General features: G+C 39.4%; 17 non-coding genes across 17 annotated transcripts; all 17 read left to right on the forward strand.

Annotated features, from left to right (window-relative positions):
* Positions 1 to 522: 522 nt before the first annotated feature.
* LOC140034411 (5S ribosomal RNA) lies at positions 523 to 641 on the forward strand. The gene has a single exon (XR_011838309.1). It is a non-coding gene; the product is annotated as a 5S ribosomal RNA (ribosomal RNA).
* A 1,114-nt stretch (positions 642 to 1,755) lies between these two features.
* On the forward strand, positions 1,756 to 1,874 carry LOC140034701 (5S ribosomal RNA). Its single transcript, XR_011838561.1, has one exon. It is a non-coding gene; the product is annotated as a 5S ribosomal RNA (ribosomal RNA).
* Positions 1,875 to 2,988: 1,114 nt separating this feature from the next.
* LOC140034702 (5S ribosomal RNA) lies at positions 2,989 to 3,107 on the forward strand. Its single transcript, XR_011838562.1, has one exon. It is a non-coding gene; the product is annotated as a 5S ribosomal RNA (ribosomal RNA).
* A 1,124-nt stretch (positions 3,108 to 4,231) lies between these two features.
* LOC140034422 (5S ribosomal RNA) lies at positions 4,232 to 4,350 on the forward strand. Its single transcript, XR_011838320.1, has one exon. It is a non-coding gene; the product is annotated as a 5S ribosomal RNA (ribosomal RNA).
* Positions 4,351 to 5,485: 1,135 nt separating this feature from the next.
* On the forward strand, positions 5,486 to 5,604 carry LOC140034434 (5S ribosomal RNA). Its single transcript, XR_011838332.1, has one exon. It is a non-coding gene; the product is annotated as a 5S ribosomal RNA (ribosomal RNA).
* Positions 5,605 to 6,729: 1,125 nt separating this feature from the next.
* On the forward strand, positions 6,730 to 6,848 carry LOC140034445 (5S ribosomal RNA). Its single transcript, XR_011838343.1, has one exon. It is a non-coding gene; the product is annotated as a 5S ribosomal RNA (ribosomal RNA).
* A 1,125-nt stretch (positions 6,849 to 7,973) lies between these two features.
* LOC140034456 (5S ribosomal RNA) lies at positions 7,974 to 8,092 on the forward strand. Its single transcript, XR_011838354.1, has one exon. It is a non-coding gene; the product is annotated as a 5S ribosomal RNA (ribosomal RNA).
* A 1,135-nt stretch (positions 8,093 to 9,227) lies between these two features.
* On the forward strand, positions 9,228 to 9,346 carry LOC140034467 (5S ribosomal RNA). Its single transcript, XR_011838365.1, has one exon. It is a non-coding gene; the product is annotated as a 5S ribosomal RNA (ribosomal RNA).
* A 1,135-nt stretch (positions 9,347 to 10,481) lies between these two features.
* LOC140034677 (5S ribosomal RNA) lies at positions 10,482 to 10,600 on the forward strand. Its single transcript, XR_011838536.1, has one exon. It is a non-coding gene; the product is annotated as a 5S ribosomal RNA (ribosomal RNA).
* A 1,135-nt stretch (positions 10,601 to 11,735) lies between these two features.
* LOC140034479 (5S ribosomal RNA) lies at positions 11,736 to 11,854 on the forward strand. Its single transcript, XR_011838376.1, has one exon. It is a non-coding gene; the product is annotated as a 5S ribosomal RNA (ribosomal RNA).
* A 1,135-nt stretch (positions 11,855 to 12,989) lies between these two features.
* Positions 12,990 to 13,108, forward strand: LOC140034490 (5S ribosomal RNA). Its single transcript, XR_011838387.1, has one exon. It is a non-coding gene; the product is annotated as a 5S ribosomal RNA (ribosomal RNA).
* A 1,135-nt stretch (positions 13,109 to 14,243) lies between these two features.
* Positions 14,244 to 14,362, forward strand: LOC140034501 (5S ribosomal RNA). Its single transcript, XR_011838398.1, has one exon. It is a non-coding gene; the product is annotated as a 5S ribosomal RNA (ribosomal RNA).
* Positions 14,363 to 15,497: 1,135 nt separating this feature from the next.
* Positions 15,498 to 15,616, forward strand: LOC140034512 (5S ribosomal RNA). The gene has a single exon (XR_011838409.1). It is a non-coding gene; the product is annotated as a 5S ribosomal RNA (ribosomal RNA).
* A 1,135-nt stretch (positions 15,617 to 16,751) lies between these two features.
* LOC140034523 (5S ribosomal RNA) lies at positions 16,752 to 16,870 on the forward strand. Its single transcript, XR_011838420.1, has one exon. It is a non-coding gene; the product is annotated as a 5S ribosomal RNA (ribosomal RNA).
* A 1,135-nt stretch (positions 16,871 to 18,005) lies between these two features.
* On the forward strand, positions 18,006 to 18,124 carry LOC140034534 (5S ribosomal RNA). The gene has a single exon (XR_011838431.1). It is a non-coding gene; the product is annotated as a 5S ribosomal RNA (ribosomal RNA).
* Positions 18,125 to 19,259: 1,135 nt separating this feature from the next.
* Positions 19,260 to 19,378, forward strand: LOC140034546 (5S ribosomal RNA). Its single transcript, XR_011838443.1, has one exon. It is a non-coding gene; the product is annotated as a 5S ribosomal RNA (ribosomal RNA).
* A 1,135-nt stretch (positions 19,379 to 20,513) lies between these two features.
* Positions 20,514 to 20,632, forward strand: LOC140034557 (5S ribosomal RNA). Its single transcript, XR_011838454.1, has one exon. It is a non-coding gene; the product is annotated as a 5S ribosomal RNA (ribosomal RNA).
* The last annotated feature ends 864 nt before the right edge of the window (positions 20,633 to 21,496 follow it).

Consider the following 21,496-nt stretch of genomic DNA (forward strand, 5'->3'; position numbering starts at 1 on the left):
TAATTTATTTTAGATTTGATTTGGAATCATTTATTTAAATTTTTATTACTTGATTATGTAATTAGTTTTGTGAGAAATTGATTTTATTAGAAATTACAGTGATAAATTAATAAATTAAAATTAAGTTTCGGGTCATTTCGGGTCGACCCGCCGCCCCGTAAACCTGAAATTTTCGGGTTCGGGTCAGCATACCTGACCCGTCACGGGTTGGCGGGTCGGGGTTCGGGTCAACAGATTTTCTGGCGGGTCTGTTGACCCGAACCCGACCCGCCAACCTGATTTGGACCCGAATTGCCACCCCTAACTGCAAGCGTGAAGGATTGATTTCGTGATAATTTAGAGTTGCGGGATGAGGGAAAAAAACAGGGTGCAAATCAATAACAAAAAAAAATATAAAGTAAATAAATAAAAGGATAAGAGGAAAATGCTTGAATTGACGCTTAAAATGAATTTCGGTCTAGAAAAGCCACACTGCTTCGCAGGACGGGGTAGTTTAAAAGAATAAAGCGAAAGGAACATGGCGGGTGCGATCATACCAGCACTAATGCACCGGATCCCATCAGAACTCCGAAGTTAAGCGTGCTTGGGCGAGAGTAGTACTAGGATGGGTGACCCCCTGGGAAGTCCTCGTGTTGCACCCCTCTCTTTTTTGTTTCGAAATCCAAATTTCCTATTCGTTCTTTATCCTGTAGTAATTTAGCTCCGTCGGAACGATTGCTTAATATTTTGCTTCTTGTCGAAGCGTGAAGGAGGATCTGAAGGCGCGAGACAAATCAGGAACGGTACGGCTCGATCAAAGCCCGGATCGTCGCTCAAATTTGTCGGCGCAAATGTATCACCGCAACTAGGGGTGGCAATTTTCGACACGACCTGAAAACACGACACGAACCTAACACGAAATTAATGGGTTTGGGTTGAGGTTTCGGGAATTCGGGTTGGACCCGATGAACCCGAAAAGAAAACCGGTCGATTTCGGGTCAACCCGTGGTGACCTGATATGACCCGTTTACGAATTAAAAATAATTTAATAAACATAAAAATAATTTTATCTAACTGAACTAAGTTATTCTTTTTTTCAAAGGCATTAATTACTTAATCCTAAACGAATTTATTTAATTTGTGTGAAGTTGAAATTATTATACTTGGACAAATAATATATTATATTATTTTTCACTTTTGTATTGTTTTAATTTATTTTATATTTTGCTTGGGATAAAACACTTTTACGGTGTTTAATTTATTTTAGATTTGATTTGGAATCATTTATTTAAATTTTTATTACTTGATTATGTAATTAGTTTTGTGAGAAATTGATTTTATTAGAAATTACAGTGATAAATTAATAAATTAAAATTAAGTTTCGGGTCATTTCGGGTCGACCCGCCGCCCCGTAAACCTGAAATTTTCGGGTTCGGGTCAGCATACCTGACCCGTCACGGGTTGGCGGGTCGGGGTTCGGGTCAACAGATTTTCTGGCGGGTCTGTTGACCCGAACCCGACCCGCCAACCTGATTTGGACCCGAATTGCCACCCCTAACTGCAAGCGTGAAGGATTGATTTCATGATAATTTAGAGTTGCGGGATGAGGGAAAAAAACAGGGTGCAAATCAATAACAAAAAAAAATATAAAGTAAATAAATAAAAGGATAAGAGGAAAATGCTTGAATTGACGCTTAAAATGAATTTCGGTCTAGAAAAGCCACACTGCTTCGCAGGACGGGGTAATTTAAAAGAATAAAGCGAAAGGAACATGGCGGGTGCGATCATACCAGCATTAATGCACTGGATCCCATCAGAACTCCGAAGTTAAGCGTGCTTGGGCGAGAGTAGTACTAGGATGGGTGACCCCCTGGGAAGTCCTCGTGTTGCACCCCTCTCTTTTTTGTTTCGAAATCCAAATTTCCTATTCGTTCTTTATCCTGTAGTAATTTAGCTCCGTCGGAACGATTGCTTAATATTTTGCTTCTTGTCGAAGCGTGAAGGAGGATCTGAAGGCGCGAGACAAATCAGGAACGGTACGGCTCGATCAAAGCCCGGATCGTCGCTCAAATTTGTCGGCGCAAATGTATCACCGCAACTAGGGGTGGCAATTTTCGACACGACCTGAAAACACGACACGAACCTAACACGAAATTAATGGGTTTGGGTTGAGGTTTCGGGAATTCGGGTTGGACCCGATGAACCCGAAAAGAAAACCGGTCGATTTCGGGTCAACCCGTGGTGACCTGATATGACCCGTTTACGAATTAAAAATAATTTAATAAACATAAAAATAATTTTATCTAACTGAACTAAGTTATTCTTTTTTTCAAAGGCATTAATTACTTAATCCTAAACGAATTTATTTAATTTGTGTGAAGTTGAAATTATTATACTTGGACAAATAATATATTATATTATTTTTCACTTTTGTATTGTTTTAATTTATTTTATATTTTGCTTGGGATAAAACACTTTTACGGTGTTTAATTTATTTTAGATTTGATTTGGAATCATTTATTTAAATTTTTATTACTTGATTATGTAATTAGTTTTGTGAGAAATTGATTTTATTAGAAATTACAGTGATAAATTAATAAATTAAAATTAAGTTTCGGGTCATTTCGGGTCGACCCGCCGCCCCGTAAACCTGAAATTTTCGGGTTCGGGTCAGCATACCTGACCCGTCACGGGTTGGCGGGTCGGGGTTCGGGTCAACAGATTTTCTGGCGGGTCTGTTGACCCGAACCCGACCCGCCAACCTGATTTGGACCCGAATTGCCACCCCTAACTGCAAGCGTGAAGGATTGATTTCATGATAATTTAGAGTTGCGGGATGAGGGAAAAAAACAGGGTGCAAATCAATAACAAAAAAAAATATAAAGTAAATAAATAAAAGGATAAGAGGAAAATGCTTGAATTGACGCTTAAAATGAATTTCGGTCTAGAAAAGCCACACTGCTTCGCAGGACGGGGTAATTTAAAAGAATAAAGCGAAAGGAACATGGCGGGTGCGATCATACCAGCATTAATGCACTGGATCCCATCAGAACTCCGAAGTTAAGCGTGCTTGGGCGAGAGTAGTACTAGGATGGGTGACCCCCTGGGAAGTCCTCGTGTTGCACCCCTTTCTTTTTTGTTTCGAAATCCAAATTTCCTATTCGTTCTTTATCCTGTAGTAATTTAGCTCCGTCGGAACGATTGCTTAATATTTTGCTTCTTGTCGAAGCGTGAAGGAGGATCTGAAGGCGCGAGACAAATCAGGAACGGTACGGCTCGATCAAAGCCCGGATCGTCGCTCAAATTTGTCGGCGCAAATGTATCACCGCAACTAGGGGTGGCAATTTTCGACACGACCTGAAAACACGACACGAACCTAACACGAAATTAATGGGTTTGGGTTGAGGTTTCGGGAATTCGGGTTGGACCCGATGAACCCGAAAAGAAAACCGGTCGATTTCGGGTCAACCCGTGGTGACCTGATATGACCCGATATGACCCGTTTACGAATTAAAAATAATTTAATAAACATAAAAATAATTTTATCTAACTAAACTAAGTTATTCTTTTTTTCAAAGGCATTAATTACTTAATCCTAAACGAATTTATTTAATTTGTGTGAAGTTGAAATTATTATACTTGGACAAATAATATATTATATTATTTTTCACTTTTGTATTGTTTTAATTTATTTTATATTTTGCTTGGGATAAAACACTTTTACGGTGTTTAATTTATTTTAGATTTGATTTGGAATCATTTATTTAAATTTTTATTACTTGATTATGTAATTAGTTTTGTGAGAAATTGATTTTATTAGAAATTACAGTGATAAATTAATAAATTAAAATTAAGTTTCGGGTCATTTCGGGTCGACCCGCCGCCCCGTAAACCTGAAATTTTCGGGTTCGGGTCAGCATACCTGACCCGTCACGGGTTGGCGGGTCGGGGTTCGGGTCAACAGATTTTCTGGCGGGTCTGTTGACCCGAACCCGACCCGCCAACCTGATTTGGACCCGAATTGCCACCCCTAACTGCAAGCGTGAAGGATTGATTTCGTGATAATTTAGAGTTGCGGGATGAGGGAAAAAAACAGGGTGCAAATCAATAACAAAAAAAAATATAAAGTAAATAAATAAAAGGATAAGAGGAAAATGCTTGAATTGACGCTTAAAATGAATTTCGGTCTAGAAAAGCCACACTGCTTCGCAGGACGGGGTAGTTTAAAAGAATAAAGCGAAAGGAACATGGCGGGTGCGATCATACCAGCACTAATGCACCGGATCCCATCAGAACTCCGAAGTTAAGCGTGCTTGGGCGAGAGTAGTACTAGGATGGGTGACCCCCTGGGAAGTCCTCGTGTTGCACCCCTCTCTTTTTTGTTTCGAAATCCAAATTTCCTATTCGTTCTTTATCCTGTAGTAATTTAGCTCCGTCGGAACGATTGCTTAATATTTTGCTTCTTGTCGAAGCGTGAAGGAGGATCTGAAGGCGCGAGACAAATCAGGAACGGTACGGCTCGATCAAAGCCCGGATCGTCGCTCAAATTTGTCGGCGCAAATGTATCACCGCAACTAGGGGTGGCAATTTTCGACACGACCTGAAAACACGACACGAACCTAACACGAAATTAATGGGTTTGGGTTGAGGTTTCGGGAATTCGGGTCAGAATCGGGTTGGACCCGATGAACCCGAAAAGAAAACCGGTCGATTTCGGGTCAACCCGTGGTGACCTGATATGACCCGATATGACCCGTTTACGAATTAAAAATAATTTAATAAACATAAAAATAATTTTATCTAACTAAACTAAGTTATTCTTTTTTTCAAAGGCATTAATTACTTAATCCTAAACGAATTTATTTAATTTGTGTGAAGTTGAAATTATTATACTTGGACAAATAATATATTATATTATTTTTCACTTTTGTATTGTTTTAATTTATTTTATATTTTGCTTGGGATAAAACACTTTTACGGTGTTTAATTTATTTTAGATTTGATTTGGAATCATTTATTTAAATTTTTATTACTTGATTATGTAATTAGTTTTGTGAGAAATTGATTTTATTAGAAATTACAGTGATAAATTAATAAATTAAAATTAAGTTTCGGGTCATTTCGGGTCGACCCGCCGCCCCGTAAACCTGAAATTTTCGGGTTCGGGTCAGCATACCTGACCCGTCACGGGTTGGCGGGTCGGGGTTCGGGTCAACAGATTTTCTGGCGGGTCTGTTGACCCGAACCCGACCCGCCAACCTGATTTGGACCCGAATTGCCACCCCTAACTGCAAGCGTGAAGGATTGATTTCGTGATAATTTAGAGTTGCGGGATGAGGGAAAAAAACAGGGTGCAAATCAATAACAAAAAAAAATATAAAGTAAATAAATAAAAGGATAAGAGGAAAATGCTTGAATTGACGCTTAAAATGAATTTCGGTCTAGAAAAGCCACACTGCTTCGCAGGACGGGGTAGTTTAAAAGAATAAAGCGAAAGGAACATGGCGGGTGCGATCATACCAGCACTAATGCACCGGATCCCATCAGAACTCCGAAGTTAAGCGTGCTTGGGCGAGAGTAGTACTAGGATGGGTGACCCCCTGGGAAGTCCTCGTGTTGCACCCCTCTCTTTTTTGTTTCGAAATCCAAATTTCCTATTCGTTCTTTATCCTGTAGTAATTTAGCTCCGTCGGAACGATTGCTTAATATTTTGCTTCTTGTCGAAGCGTGAAGGAGGATCTGAAGGCGCGAGACAAATCAGGAACGGTACGGCTCGATCAAAGCCCGGATCGTCGCTCAAATTTGTCGGCGCAAATGTATCACCGCAACTAGGGGTGGCAATTTTCGACACGACCTGAAAACACGACACGAACCTAACACGAAATTAATGGGTTTGGGTTGAGGTTTCGGGAATTCGGGTCAGAATCGGGTTGGACCCGATGAACCCGAAAAGAAAACCGGTCGATTTCGGGTCAACCCGTGGTGACCTGATATGACCCGTTTACGAATTAAAAATAATTTAATAAACATAAAAATAATTTTATCTAACTAAACTAAGTTATTCTTTTTTTCAAAGGCATTAATTACTTAATCCTAAACGAATTTATTTAATTTGTGTGAAGTTGAAATTATTATACTTGGACAAATAATATATTATATTATTTTTCACTTTTGTATTGTTTTAATTTATTTTATATTTTGCTTGGGATAAAACACTTTTACGGTGTTTAATTTATTTTAGATTTGATTTGGAATCATTTATTTAAATTTTTATTACTTGATTATGTAATTAGTTTTGTGAGAAATTGATTTTATTAGAAATTACAGTGATAAATTAATAAATTAAAATTAAGTTTCGGGTCATTTCGGGTCGACCCGCCGCCCCGTAAACCTGAAATTTTCGGGTTCGGGTCAGCATACCTGACCCGTCACGGGTTGGCGGGTCGGGGTTCGGGTCAACAGATTTTCTGGCGGGTCTGTTGACCCGAACCCGACCCGCCAACCTGATTTGGACCCGAATTGCCACCCCTAACTGCAAGCGTGAAGGATTGATTTCGTGATAATTTAGAGTTGCGGGATGAGGGAAAAAAACAGGGTGCAAATCAATAACAAAAAAAAATATAAAGTAAATAAAAAAAAGGATAAGAGGAAAATGCTTGAATTGACGCTTAAAATGAATTTCGGTCTAGAAAAGCCACACTGCTTCGCAGGACGGGGTAGTTTAAAAGAATAAAGCGAAAGGAACATGGCGGGTGCGATCATACCAGCACTAATGCACCGGATCCCATCAGAACTCCGAAGTTAAGCGTGCTTGGGCGAGAGTAGTACTAGGATGGGTGACCCCCTGGGAAGTCCTCGTGTTGCACCCCTCTCTTTTTTGTTTCGAAATCCAAATTTCCTATTCGTTCTTTATCCTGTAGTAATTTAGCTCCGTCGGAACGATTGCTTAATATTTTGCTTCTTGTCGAAGCGTGAAGGAGGATCTGAAGGCGCGAGACAAATCAGGAACGGTACGGCTCGATCAAAGCCCGGATCGTCGCTCAAATTTGTCGGCGCAAATGTATCACCGCAACTAGGGGTGGCAATTTTCGACACGACCTGAAAACACGACACGAACCTAACACGAAATTAATGGGTTTGGGTTGAGGTTTCGGGAATTCGGGTCAGAATCGGGTTGGACCCGATGAACCCGAAAAGAAAACCGGTCGATTTCGGGTCAACCCGTGGTGACCTGATATGACCCGTTTACGAATTAAAAATAATTTAATAAACATAAAAATAATTTTATCTAACTAAACTAAGTTATTCTTTTTTTCAAAGGCATTAATTACTTAATCCTAAACGAATTTATTTAATTTGTGTGAAGTTGAAATTATTATACTTGGACAAATAATATATTATATTATTTTTCACTTTTGTATTGTTTTAATTTATTTTATATTTTGCTTGGGATAAAACACTTTTACGGTGTTTAATTTATTTTAGATTTGATTTGGAATCATTTATTTAAATTTTTATTACTTGATTATGTAATTAGTTTTGTGAGAAATTGATTTTATTAGAAATTACAGTGATAAATTAATAAATTAAAATTAAGTTTCGGGTCATTTCGGGTCGACCCGCCGCCCCGTAAACCTGAAATTTTCGGGTTCGGGTCAGCATACCTGACCCGTCACGGGTTGGCGGGTCGGGGTTCGGGTCAACAGATTTTCTGGCGGGTCTGTTGACCCGAACCCGACCCGCCAACCTGATTTGGACCCGAATTGCCACCCCTAACTGCAAGCGTGAAGGATTGATTTCGTGATAATTTAGAGTTGCGGGATGAGGGAAAAAAACAGGGTGCAAATCAATAACAAAAAAAAATATAAAGTAAATAAATAAAAGGATAAGAGGAAAATGCTTGAATTGACGCTTAAAATGAATTTCGGTCTAGAAAAGCCACACTGCTTCGCAGGACGGGGTAGTTTAAAAGAATAAAGCGAAAGGAACATGGCGGGTGCGATCATACCAGCACTAATGCACCGGATCCCATCAGAACTCCGAAGTTAAGCGTGCTTGGGCGAGAGTAGTACTAGGATGGGTGACCCCCTGGGAAGTCCTCGTGTTGCACCCCTCTCTTTTTTGTTTCGAAATCCAAATTTCCTATTCGTTCTTTATCCTGTAGTAATTTAGCTCCGTCGGAACGATTGCTTAATATTTTGCTTCTTGTCGAAGCGTGAAGGAGGATCTGAAGGCGCGAGACAAATCAGGAACGGTACGGCTCGATCAAAGCCCGGATCGTCGCTCAAATTTGTCGGCGCAAATGTATCACCGCAACTAGGGGTGGCAATTTTCGACACGACCTGAAAACACGACACGAACCTAACACGAAATTAATGGGTTTGGGTTGAGGTTTCGGGAATTCGGGTCAGAATCGGGTTGGACCCGATGAACCCGAAAAGAAAACCGGTCGATTTCGGGTCAACCCGTGGTGACCTGATATGACCCGATATGACCCGTTTACGAATTAAAAATAATTTAATAAACATAAAAATAATTTTATCTAACTAAACTAAGTTATTCTTTTTTTCAAAGGCATTAATTACTTAATCCTAAACGAATTTATTTAATTTGTGTGAAGTTGAAATTATTATACTTGGACAAATAATATATTATATTATTTTTCACTTTTGTATTGTTTTAATTTATTTTATATTTTGCTTGGGATAAAACACTTTTACGGTGTTTAATTTATTTTAGATTTGATTTGGAATCATTTATTTAAATTTTTATTACTTGATTATGTAATTAGTTTTGTGAGAAATTGATTTTATTAGAAATTACAGTGATAAATTAATAAATTAAAATTAAGTTTCGGGTCATTTCGGGTCGACCCGCCGCCCCGTAAACCTGAAATTTTCGGGTTCGGGTCAGCATACCTGACCCGTCACGGGTTGGCGGGTCGGGGTTCGGGTCAACAGATTTTCTGGCGGGTCTGTTGACCCGAACCCGACCCGCCAACCTGATTTGGACCCGAATTGCCACCCCTAACTGCAAGCGTGAAGGATTGATTTCGTGATAATTTAGAGTTGCGGGATGAGGGAAAAAAACAGGGTGCAAATCAATAACAAAAAAAAATATAAAGTAAATAAATAAAAGGATAAGAGGAAAATGCTTGAATTGACGCTTAAAATGAATTTCGGTCTAGAAAAGCCACACTGCTTCGCAGGACGGGGTAGTTTAAAAGAATAAAGCGAAAGGAACATGGCGGGTGCGATCATACCAGCACTAATGCACCGGATCCCATCAGAACTCCGAAGTTAAGCGTGCTTGGGCGAGAGTAGTACTAGGATGGGTGACCCCCTGGGAAGTCCTCGTGTTGCACCCCTCTCTTTTTTGTTTCGAAATCCAAATTTCCTATTCGTTCTTTATCCTGTAGTAATTTAGCTCCGTCGGAACGATTGCTTAATATTTTGCTTCTTGTCGAAGCGTGAAGGAGGATCTGAAGGCGCGAGACAAATCAGGAACGGTACGGCTCGATCAAAGCCCGGATCGTCGCTCAAATTTGTCGGCGCAAATGTATCACCGCAACTAGGGGTGGCAATTTTCGACACGACCTGAAAACACGACACGAACCTAACACGAAATTAATGGGTTTGGGTTGAGGTTTCGGGAATTCGGGTCAGAATCGGGTTGGACCCGATGAACCCGAAAAGAAAACCGGTCGATTTCGGGTCAACCCGTGGTGACCTGATATGACCCGATATGACCCGTTTACGAATTAAAAATAATTTAATAAACATAAAAATAATTTTATCTAACTAAACTAAGTTATTCTTTTTTTCAAAGGCATTAATTACTTAATCCTAAACGAATTTATTTAATTTGTGTGAAGTTGAAATTATTATACTTGGACAAATAATATATTATATTATTTTTCACTTTTGTATTGTTTTAATTTATTTTATATTTTGCTTGGGATAAAACACTTTTACGGTGTTTAATTTATTTTAGATTTGATTTGGAATCATTTATTTAAATTTTTATTACTTGATTATGTAATTAGTTTTGTGAGAAATTGATTTTATTAGAAATTACAGTGATAAATTAATAAATTAAAATTAAGTTTCGGGTCATTTCGGGTCGACCCGCCGCCCCGTAAACCTGAAATTTTCGGGTTCGGGTCAGCATACCTGACCCGTCACGGGTTGGCGGGTCGGGGTTCGGGTCAACAGATTTTCTGGCGGGTCTGTTGACCCGAACCCGACCCGCCAACCTGATTTGGACCCGAATTGCCACCCCTAACTGCAAGCGTGAAGGATTGATTTCGTGATAATTTAGAGTTGCGGGATGAGGGAAAAAAACAGGGTGCAAATCAATAACAAAAAAAAATATAAAGTAAATAAATAAAAGGATAAGAGGAAAATGCTTGAATTGACGCTTAAAATGAATTTCGGTCTAGAAAAGCCACACTGCTTCGCAGGACGGGGTAGTTTAAAAGAATAAAGCGAAAGGAACATGGCGGGTGCGATCATACCAGCACTAATGCACCGGATCCCATCAGAACTCCGAAGTTAAGCGTGCTTGGGCGAGAGTAGTACTAGGATGGGTGACCCCCTGGGAAGTCCTCGTGTTGCACCCATCTCTTTTTTGTTTCGAAATCCAAATTTCCTATTCGTTCTTTATCCTGTAGTAATTTAGCTCCGTCGGAACGATTGCTTAATATTTTGCTTCTTGTCGAAGCGTGAAGGAGGATCTGAAGGCGCGAGACAAATCAGGAACGGTACGGCTCGATCAAAGCCCGGATCGTCGCTCAAATTTGTCGGCGCAAATGTATCACCGCAACTAGGGGTGGCAATTTTCGACACGACCTGAAAACACGACACGAACCTAACACGAAATTAATGGGTTTGGGTTGAGGTTTCGGGAATTCGGGTCAGAATCGGGTTGGACCCGATGAACCCGAAAAGAAAACCGGTCGATTTCGGGTCAACCCGTGGTGACCTGATATGACCCGATATGACCCGTTTACGAATTAAAAATAATTTAATAAACATAAAAATAATTTTATCTAACTAAACTAAGTTATTCTTTTTTTCAAAGGCATTAATTACTTAATCCTAAACGAATTTATTTAATTTGTGTGAAGTTGAAATTATTATACTTGGACAAATAATATATTATATTATTTTTCACTTTTGTATTGTTTTAATTTATTTTATATTTTGCTTGGGATAAAACACTTTTACGGTGTTTAATTTATTTTAGATTTGATTTGGAATCATTTATTTAAATTTTTATTACTTGATTATGTAATTAGTTTTGTGAGAAATTGATTTTATTAGAAATTACAGTGATAAATTAATAAATTAAAATTAAGTTTCGGGTCATTTCGGGTCGACCCGCCGCCCCGTAAACCTGAAATTTTCGGGTTCGGGTCAGCATACCTGACCCGTCACGGGTTGGCGGGTCGGGGTTCGGGTCAACAGATTTTCTGGCGGGTCTGTTGACCCGAACCCGACCCGCCAACCTGATTTGGACCCGAATTGCCACCCCTAACTGCAAGCGTGAAGGATTGATTTCGTGATAATTTAGAGTTGCGGGATGAGGGAAAAAAACAGGGTGCAAATCAATAACAAAAAAAAATATAAAGTAAATAAATAAAAGGATAAGAGGAAAATGCTTGAATTGACGCTTAAAATGAATTTCAGTCTAGAAAAGCCACACTGCTTCGCAGGACGGGGTAGTTTAAAAGAATAAAGCGAAAGGAACATGGCGGGTGCGATCATACCAGCACTAATGCACCGGATCCCATCAGAACTCCGAAGTTAAGCGTGCTTGGGCGAGAGTAGTACTAGGATGGGTGACCCCCTGGGAAGTCCTCGTGTTGCACCCCTCTCTTTTTTGTTTCGAAATCCAAATTTCCTATTCGTTCTTTATCCTGTAGTAATTTAGCTCCGTCGGAACGATTGCTTAATATTTTGCTTCTTGTCGAAGCGTGAAGGAGGATCTGAAGGCGCGAGACAAATCAGGAACGGTACGGCTCGATCAAAGCCCGGATCGTCGCTCAAATTTGTCGGCGCAAATGTATCACCGCAACTAGGGGTGGCAATTTTCGACACGACCTGAAAACACGACACGAACCTAACACGAAATTAATGGGTTTGGGTTGAGGTTTCGGGAATTCGGGTCAGAATCGGGTTGGACCCGATGAACCCGAAAAGAAAACCGGTCGATTTCGGGTCAACCCGTGGTGACCTGATATGACCCGATATGACCCGTTTACGAATTAAAAATAATTTAATAAACATAAAAATAATTTTATCTAACTAAACTAAGTTATTCTTTTTTTCAAAGGCATTAATTACTTAATCCTAAACGAATTTATTTAATTTGTGTGAAGTTGAAATTATTATACTTGGACAAATAATATATTATATTATTTTTCACTTTTGTATTGTTTTAATTTATTTTATATTTTGCTTGGGATAAAACACTTTTACGGTGTTTAATTTATTTTAGATTTGATTTGGAATCATTTATTTAAATTTTTATTACTTGATTATGTAATTAGTTTTGTGAGAAATTGATTTTATTAGAAATTACAGTGATAAATTAATAAATTAAAATTAAGTTTCGGGTCATTTCGGGTCGACCCGCCGCCCCGTAAACCTGAAATTTTCGGGTTCGGGTCAGCATACCTGACCCGTCACGGGTTGGCGGGTCGGGGTTCGGGTCAACAGATTTTCTGGCGGGTCTGTTGACCCGAACCCGACCCGCCAACCTGATTTGGACCCGAATTGCCACCCCTAACTGCAAGCGTGAAGGATTGATTTCGTGATAATTTAGAGTTGCGGGATGAGGGAAAAAAACAGGGTGCAAATCAATAACAAAAAAAAATATAAAGTAAATAAATAAAAGGATAAGATGAAAATGCTTGAATTGACGCTTAAAATGAATTTCGGTCTAGAAAAGCCACACTGCTTCGCAGGACGGGGTAGTTTAAAAGAATAAAGCGAAAGGAACATGGCGGGTGCGATCATACCAGCACTAATGCACCGGATCCCATCAGAACTCCGAAGTTAAGCGTGCTTGGGCGAGAGTAGTACTAGGATGGGTGACCCCCTGGGAAGTCCTCGTGTTGCACCCCTCTCTTTTTTGTTTCGAAATCCAAATTTCCTATTCGTTCTTTATCCTGTAGTAATTTAGCTCCGTTGGAACGATTGCTTAATATTTTGCTTCTTGTCGAAGCGTGAAGGAGGATCTGAAGGCGCGAGACAAATCAGGAACGGTACGGCTCGATCAAAGCCCGGATCGTCGCTCAAATTTGTCGGCGCAAATGTATCACCGCAACTAGGGGTGGCAATTTTCGACACGACCTGAAAACACGACACGAACCTAACACGAAATTAATGGGTTTGGGTTGAGGTTTCGGGAATTCGGGTCAGAATCGGGTTGGACCCGATGAACCCGAAAAGAAAACCGGTCGATTTCGGGTCAACCCGTGGTGACCTGATATGACCCGATATGACCCGTTTACGAATTAAAAATAATTTAATAAACATAAAAATAATTTTATCTAACTAAACTAAGTTATTCTTTTTTTCAAAGGCATTAATTACTTAATCCTAAACGAATTTATTTAATTTGTGTGAAGTTGAAATTATTATACTTGGACAAATAATATATTATATTATTTTTCACTTTTGTATTGTTTTAATTTATTTTATATTTTGCTTGGGATAAAACACTTTTACGGTGTTTAATTTATTTTAGATTTGATTTGGAATCATTTATTTAAATTTTTATTACTTGATTATGTAATTAGTTTTGTGAGAAATTGATTTTATTAGAAATTACAGTGATAAATTAATAAATTAAAATTAAGTTTCGGGTCATTTCGGGTCGACCCGCCGCCCCGTAAACCTGAAATTTTCGGGTTCGGGTCAGCATACCTGACCCGTCACGGGTTGGCGGGTCGGGGTTCGGGTCAACAGATTTTCTGGCGGGTCTGTTGACCCGAACCCGACCCGCCAACCTGATTTGGACCCGAATTGCCACCCCTAACTGCAAGCGTGAAGGATTGATTTCGTGATAATTTAGAGTTGCGGGATGAGGGAAAAAAACAGGGTGCAAATCAATAACAAAAAAAAATATAAAGTAAATAAATAAAAGGATAAGAGGAAAATGCTTGAATTGACGCTTAAAATGAATTTCGGTCTAGAAAAGCCACACTGCTTCGCAGGACGGGGTAGTTTAAAAGAATAAAGCGAAAGGAACATGGCGGGTGCGATCATACCAGCACTAATGCACCGGATCCCATCAGAACTCCGAAGTTAAGCGTGCTTGGGCGAGAGTAGTACTAGGATGGGTGACCCCCTGGGAAGTCCTCGTGTTGCACCCCTCTCTTTTTTGTTTCGAAATCCAAATTTCCTATTCGTTCTTTATCCTGTAGTAATTTAGCTCCGTCGGAACGATTGCTTAATATTTTGCTTCTTGTCGAAGCGTGAAGGAGGATCTGAAGGCGCGAGACAAATCAGGAACGGTACGGCTCGATCAAAGCCCGGATCGTCGCTCAAATTTGTCGGCGCAAATGTATCACCGCAACTAGGGGTGGCAATTTTCGACACGACCTGAAAACACGACACGAACCTAACACGAAATTAATGGGTTTGGGTTGAGGTTTCGGGAATTCGGGTCAGAATCGGGTTGGACCCGATGAACCCGAAAAGAAAACCGGTCGATTTCGGGTCAACCCGTGGTGACCTGATATGACCCGATATGACCCGTTTACGAATTAAAAATAATTTAATAAACATAAAAATAATTTTATCTAACTAAACTAAGTTATTCTTTTTTTCAAAGGCATTAATTACTTAATCCTAAACGAATTTATTTAATTTGTGTGAAGTTGAAATTATTATACTTGGACAAATAATATATTATATTATTTTTCACTTTTGTATTGTTTTAATTTATTTTATATTTTGCTTGGGATAAAACACTTTTACGGTGTTTAATTTATTTTAGATTTGATTTGGAATCATTTATTTAAATTTTTATTACTTGATTATGTAATTAGTTTTGTGAGAAATTGATTTTATTAGAAATTACAGTGATAAATTAATAAATTAAAATTAAGTTTCGGGTCATTTCGGGTCGACCCGCCGCCCCGTAAACCTGAAATTTTCGGGTTCGGGTCAGCATACCTGACCCGTCACGGGTTGGCGGGTCGGGGTTCGGGTCAACAGATTTTCTGGCGGGTCTGTTGACCCGAACCCGACCCGCCAACCTGATTTGGACCCGAATTGCCACCCCTAACTGCAAGCGTGAAGGATTGATTTCGTGATAATTTAGAGTTGCGGGATGAGGGAAAAAAACAGGGTGCAAATCAATAACAAAAAAAAATATAAAGTAAATAAATAAAAGGATAAGAGGAAAATGCTTGAATTGACGCTTAAAATGAATTTCGGTCTAGAAAAGCCACACTGCTTCGCAGGACGGGGTAGTTTAAAAGAATAAAGCGAAAGGAACATGGCGGGTGCGATCATACCAGCACTAATGCACCGGATCCCATCAGAACTCCGAAGTTAAGCGTGCTTGGGCGAGAGTAGTACTAGGATGGGTGACCCCCTGGGAAGTCCTCGTGTTGCACCCCTCTCTTTTTTGTTTCGAAATCCAAATTTCCTATTCGTTCTTTATCCTGTAGTAATTTAGCTCCGTCGGAACGATTGCTTAATATTTTGCTTCTTGTCGAAGCGTGAAGGAGGATCTGAAGGCGCGAGACAAATCAGGAACGGTACGGCTCGATCAAAGCCCGGATCGTCGCTCAAATTTGTCGGCGCAAATGTATCACCGCAACTAGGGGTGGCAATTTTCGACACGACCTGAAAACACGACACGAACCTAACACGAAATTAATGGGTTTGGGTTGAGGTTTCGGGAATTCGGGTCAGAATCGGGTTGGACCCGATGAACCCGAAAAGAAAACCGGTCGATTTCGGGTCAACCCGTGGTGACCTGATATGACCCGATATGACCCGTTTACGAATTAAAAATAATTTAATAAACATAAAAATAATTTTATCTAACTAAACTAAGTTATTCTTTTTTTCAAAGGCATTAATTACTTAATCCTAAACGAATTTATTTAATTTGTGTGAAGTTGAAATTATTATACTTGGACAAATAACATATTATATTATTTTTCACTTTTGTATTGTTTTAATTTATTTTATATTTTGCTTGGGATAAAACACTTTTACGGTGTTTAATTTATTTTAGATTTGATTTGGAATCATTTATTTAAATTTTTATTACTTGATTATGTAATTAGTTTTGTGAGAAATTGATTTTATTAGAAATTACAGTGATAAATTAATAAATTAAAATTAAGTTTCGGGTCATTTCGGGTCGACCCGCCGCCCCGTAAACCTGAAATTTTCGGGTTCGGGTCAGCATACCTGACCCGTCACGGGTTGGCGGGTCGGGGTTCGGGTCAACAGATTTTCTGGCGGGTCTGTTGACCCGAACCCGACCCGCCAACCTGATTTGGACCCGAATTGCCACCCCTAACTGCAAGCGTGAAGGATTGATTTCGTGATAATTTAGAGTTGCGGGATGAGGGAAAAAAACAGGGTGCAAATCAATAACAAAAAAAAATATAAAGTAAATAAATAAAAGGATAAGAGGAAAATGCTTGAATTGACGCTTAAAATGAATTTCGGTCTAGAAAAGCCACACTGCTTCGCAGGACGGGGTAGTTTAAAAGAATAAAGCGAAAGGAACATGGCGGGTGCGATCATACCAGCACTAATGCACCGGATCCCATCAGAACTCCGAAGTTAAGCGTGCTTGGGCGAGAGTAGTACTAGGATGGGTGACCCCCTGGGAAGTCCTCGTGTTGCACCCCTCTCTTTTTTGTTTCGAAATCCAAATTTCCTATTCGTTCTTTATCCTGTAGTAATTTAGCTCCGTCGGAACGATTGCTTAATATTTTGCTTCTTGTCGAAGCGTGAAGGAGGATCTGAAGGCGCGAGACAAATCAGGAACGGTACGGCTCGATCAAAGCCCGGATCGTCGCTCAAATTTGTCGGCGCAAATGTATCACCGCAACTAGGGGTGGCAATTTTCGACACGACCTGAAAACACGACACGAACCTAACACGAAATTAATGGGTTTGGGTTGAGGTTTCGGGAATTCGGGTCAGAATCGGGTTGGACCCGATGAACCCGAAAAGAAAACCGGTCGATTTCGGGTCAACCCGTGGTGACCTGATATGACCCGATATGACCCGTTTACGAATTAAAAATAATTTAATAAACATAAAAATAATTTTATCTAACTAAACTAAGTTATTCTTTTTTTCAAAGGCATTAATTACTTAATCCTAAACGAATTTATTTAATTTGTGTGAAGTTGAAATTATTATACTTGGACAAATAATATATTATATTATTTTTCACTTTTGTATTGTTTTAATTTATTTTATATTTTGCTTGGGATAAAACACTTTTACGGTGTTTAATTTATTTTAGATTTGATTTGGAATCATTTATTTAAATTTTTATTACTTGATTATGTAATTAGTTTTGTGAGAAATTGATTTTATTAGAAATTACAGTGATAAATTAATAAATTAAAATTAAGTTTCGGGTCATTTCGGGTCGACCCGCCGCCCCGTAAACCTGAAATTTTCGGGTTCGGGTCAGCATACCTGACCCGTCACGGGTTGGCGGGTCGGGGTTCGGGTCAACAGATTTTCTGGCGGGTCTGTTGACCCGAACCCGACCCGCCAACCTGATTTGGACCCGAATTGCCACCCCTAACTGCAAGCGTGAAGGATTGATTTCGTGATAATTTAGAGTTGCGGGATGAGGGAAAAAAACAGGGTGCAAATCAATAACAAAAAAAAATATAAAGTAAATAAATAAAAGGATAAGATGAAAATGCTTGAATTGACGCTTAAAATGAATTTCGGTCTAGAAAAGCCACACTGCTTCGCAGGACGGGGTAGTTTAAAAGAATAAAGCGAAAGGAACATGGCGGGTGCGATCATACCAGCACTAATGCACCGGATCCCATCAGAACTCCGAAGTTAAGCGTGCTTGGGCGAGAGTAGTACTAGGATGGGTGACCCCCTGGGAAGTCCTCGTGTTGCACCCCTCTCTTTTTTGTTTCGAAATCCAAATTTCCTATTCGTTCTTTATCCTGTAGTAATTTAGCTCCGTTGGAACGATTGCTTAATATTTTGCTTCTTGTCGAAGCGTGAAGGAGGATCTGAAGGCGCGAGACAAATCAGGAACGGTACGGCTCGATCAAAGCCCGGATCGTCGCTCAAATTTGTCGGCGCAAATGTATCACCGCAACTAGGGGTGGCAATTTTCGACACGACCTGAAAACACGACACGAACCTAACACGAAATTAATGGGTTTGGGTTGAGGTTTCGGGAATTCGGGTCAGAATCGGGTTGGACCCGATGAACCCGAAAAGAAAACCGGTCGATTTCGGGTCAACCCGTGGTGACCTGATATGACCCGATATGACCCGTTTACGAATTAAAAATAATTTAATAAACATAAAAATAATTTTATCTAACTAAACTAAGTTATTCTTTTTTTCAAAGGCATTAATTACTTAATCCTAAACGAATTTATTTAATTTGTGTGAAGTTGAAATTATTATACTTGGACAAATAATATATTATATTATTTTTCACTTTTGTATTGTTTTAATTTATTTTATATTTTGCTTGGGATAAAACACTTTTACGGTGTTTAATTTATTTTAGATTTGATTTGGAATCATTTATTTAAATTTTTATTACTTGATTATGTAATTAGTTTTGTGAGAAATTGATTTTATTAGAAATTACAGTGATAAATTAATAAATTAAAATTAAGTTTCGGGTCATTTCGGGTCGACCCGCCGCCCCGTAAACCTGAAATTTTCGGGTTCGGGTCAGCATACCTGACCCGTCACGGGTTGGCGGGTCGGGGTTCGGGTCAACAGATTTTCTGGCGGGTCTGTTGACCCGAACCCGACCCGCCAACCTGATTTGGACCCGAATTGCCACCCCTAACTGCAAGCGTGAAGGATTGATTTCGTGATAATTTAGAGTTGCGGGATGAGGGAAAAAAACAGGGTGCAAATCAATAACAAAAAAAAATATAAAGTAAATAAATAAAAGGATAAGAGGAAAATGCTTGAATTGACGCTTAAAATGAATTTCGGTCTAGAAAAGCCACACTGCTTCGCAGGACGGGGTAGTTTAAAAGAATAAAGCGAAAGGAACATGGCGGGTGCGATCATACCAGCACTAATGCACCGGATCCCATCAGAACTCCGAAGTTAAGCGTGCTTGGGCGAGAGTAGTACTAGGATGGGTGACCCCCTGGGAAGTCCTCGTGTTGCACCCCTCTCTTTTTTGTTTCGAAATCCAAATTTCCTATTCGTTCTTTATCCTGTAGTAATTTAGCTCCGTCGGAACGATTGCTTAATATTTTGCTTCTTGTCGAAGCGTGAAGGAGGATCTGAAGGCGCGAGACAAATCAGGAACGGTACGGCTCGATCAAAGCCCGGATCGTCGCTCAAATTTGTCGGCGCAAATGTATCACCGCAACTAGGGGTGGCAATTTTCGACACGACCTGAAAACACGACACGAACCTAACACGAAATTAATGGGTTTGGGTTGAGGTTTCGGGAATTCGGGTCAGAATCGGGTTGGACCCGATGAACCCGAAAAGAAAACCGGTCGATTTCGGGTCAACCCGTGGTGACCTGATATGACCCGATATGACCCGTTTACGAATTAAAAATAATTTAATAAACATAAAAATAATTTTATCTAACTAAACTAAGTTATTCTTTTTTTCAAAGGCATTAATTACTTAATCCTAAACGAATTTATTTAATTTGTGTGAAGTTGAAATTATTATACTTGGACAAATAATATATTATATTATTTTTCACTTTTGTATTGTTTTAATTTATTTTATATTTTGCTTGGGATAAAACACTTTTACGGTGTTTAATTTATTTTAGATTTGATTTGGAATCATTTATTTAAATTTTTATTACTTGATTATGTAATTAGTTTTGTGAGAAATTGATTTTATTAGAAATTACAGTGATAAATTAATAAATTAAAATTAAGTTTCGGGTCATTTCGGGTCGACCCGCCGCCCCGTAAACCTGAAATTTTCGGGTTCGGGTCAGCATACCTGACCCGTCACGGGTTGGCGGGTCGGGGTTCGGGTCAACAGATTTTCTGGCGGGTCTGTTGACCCGAACCCGACCCGCCAACCTGATTTGGACCCGAATTGCCACCCCTAACTGCAAGCGTGAAGGATTGATTTCGTGATAATTTAGAGTTGCGGGATGAGGGAAAAAAACAGGGTGCAAATCAATAACAAAAAAAAATATAAAGTAAATAAATAAAAGGATAAGAGGAAAATGCTTGAATTGACGCTTAAAATGAATTTCGGTCTAGAAAAGCCACACTGCTTCGCAGGACGGGGTAGTTTAAAAGAATAAAGCGAAAGGAACATGGCGGGTGCGATCATACCAGCACTAATGCACCGGATCCCATCAGAACTCCGAAGTTAAGCGTGCTTGGGCGAGAGTAGTACTAGGATGGGTGACCCCCTGGGAAGTCCTCGTGTTGCACCCCTCTCTTTTTTGTTTCGAAATCCAAATTTCCTATTCGTTCTTTATCCTGTAGTAATTTAGCTCCGTCGGAACGATTGCTTAATATTTTGCTTCTTGTCGAAGCGTGAAGGAGGATCTGAAGGCGCGAGACAAATCAGGAACGGTACGGCTCGATCAAAGCCCGGATCGTCGCTCAAATTTGTCGGCGCAAATGTATCACCGCAACTAGGGGTGGCAATTTTCGACACGACCTGAAAACACGACACGAACCTAACACGAAATTAATGGGTTTGGGTTGAGGTTTCGGGAATTCGGGTCAGAATCGGGTTGGACCCGATGAACCCGAAAAGAAAACCGGTCGATTTCGGGTCAACCCGTGGTGACCTGATATGACCCGATATGACCCGTTTACGAATTAAAAATAATTTAATAAACATAAAAATAATTTTATCTAACTAAACTAAGTTATTCTTTTTTTCAAAGGCATTAATTACTTAATCCTAAACGAATTTATTTAATTTGTGTGAAGTTGAAATTATTATACTTGGACAAATAACATATTATATTATTTTTCACTTTTGTATTGTTTTAATTTATTTTATATTTTGCTTGGGATAAAACACTTTTACGGTGTTTAATTTATTTTAGATTTGATTTGGAATCATTTATTTAAATTTTTATTACTTGATTATGTAATTAGTTTTGTGAGAAATTGATTTTATTAGAAATTACAGTGATAAATTAATAAATTAAAATTAAGTTTCGGGTCATTTCGGGTCGACCCGCCGCCCCGTAAACCTGAAATTTTCGGGTTCGGGTCAGCATACCTGACCCGTCACGGGTTGGCGGGTCGGGGTTCGGGTCAACAGATTTTCTGGCGGGTCTG

The sequence above is a fragment of the Coffea arabica genome, unplaced genomic scaffold, assembly GCF_036785885.1.
Source record: "Coffea arabica cultivar ET-39 unplaced genomic scaffold, Coffea Arabica ET-39 HiFi ptg000200l, whole genome shotgun sequence".
Classification (NCBI taxonomy): domain Eukaryota; kingdom Viridiplantae; phylum Streptophyta; class Magnoliopsida; order Gentianales; family Rubiaceae; genus Coffea; species Coffea arabica.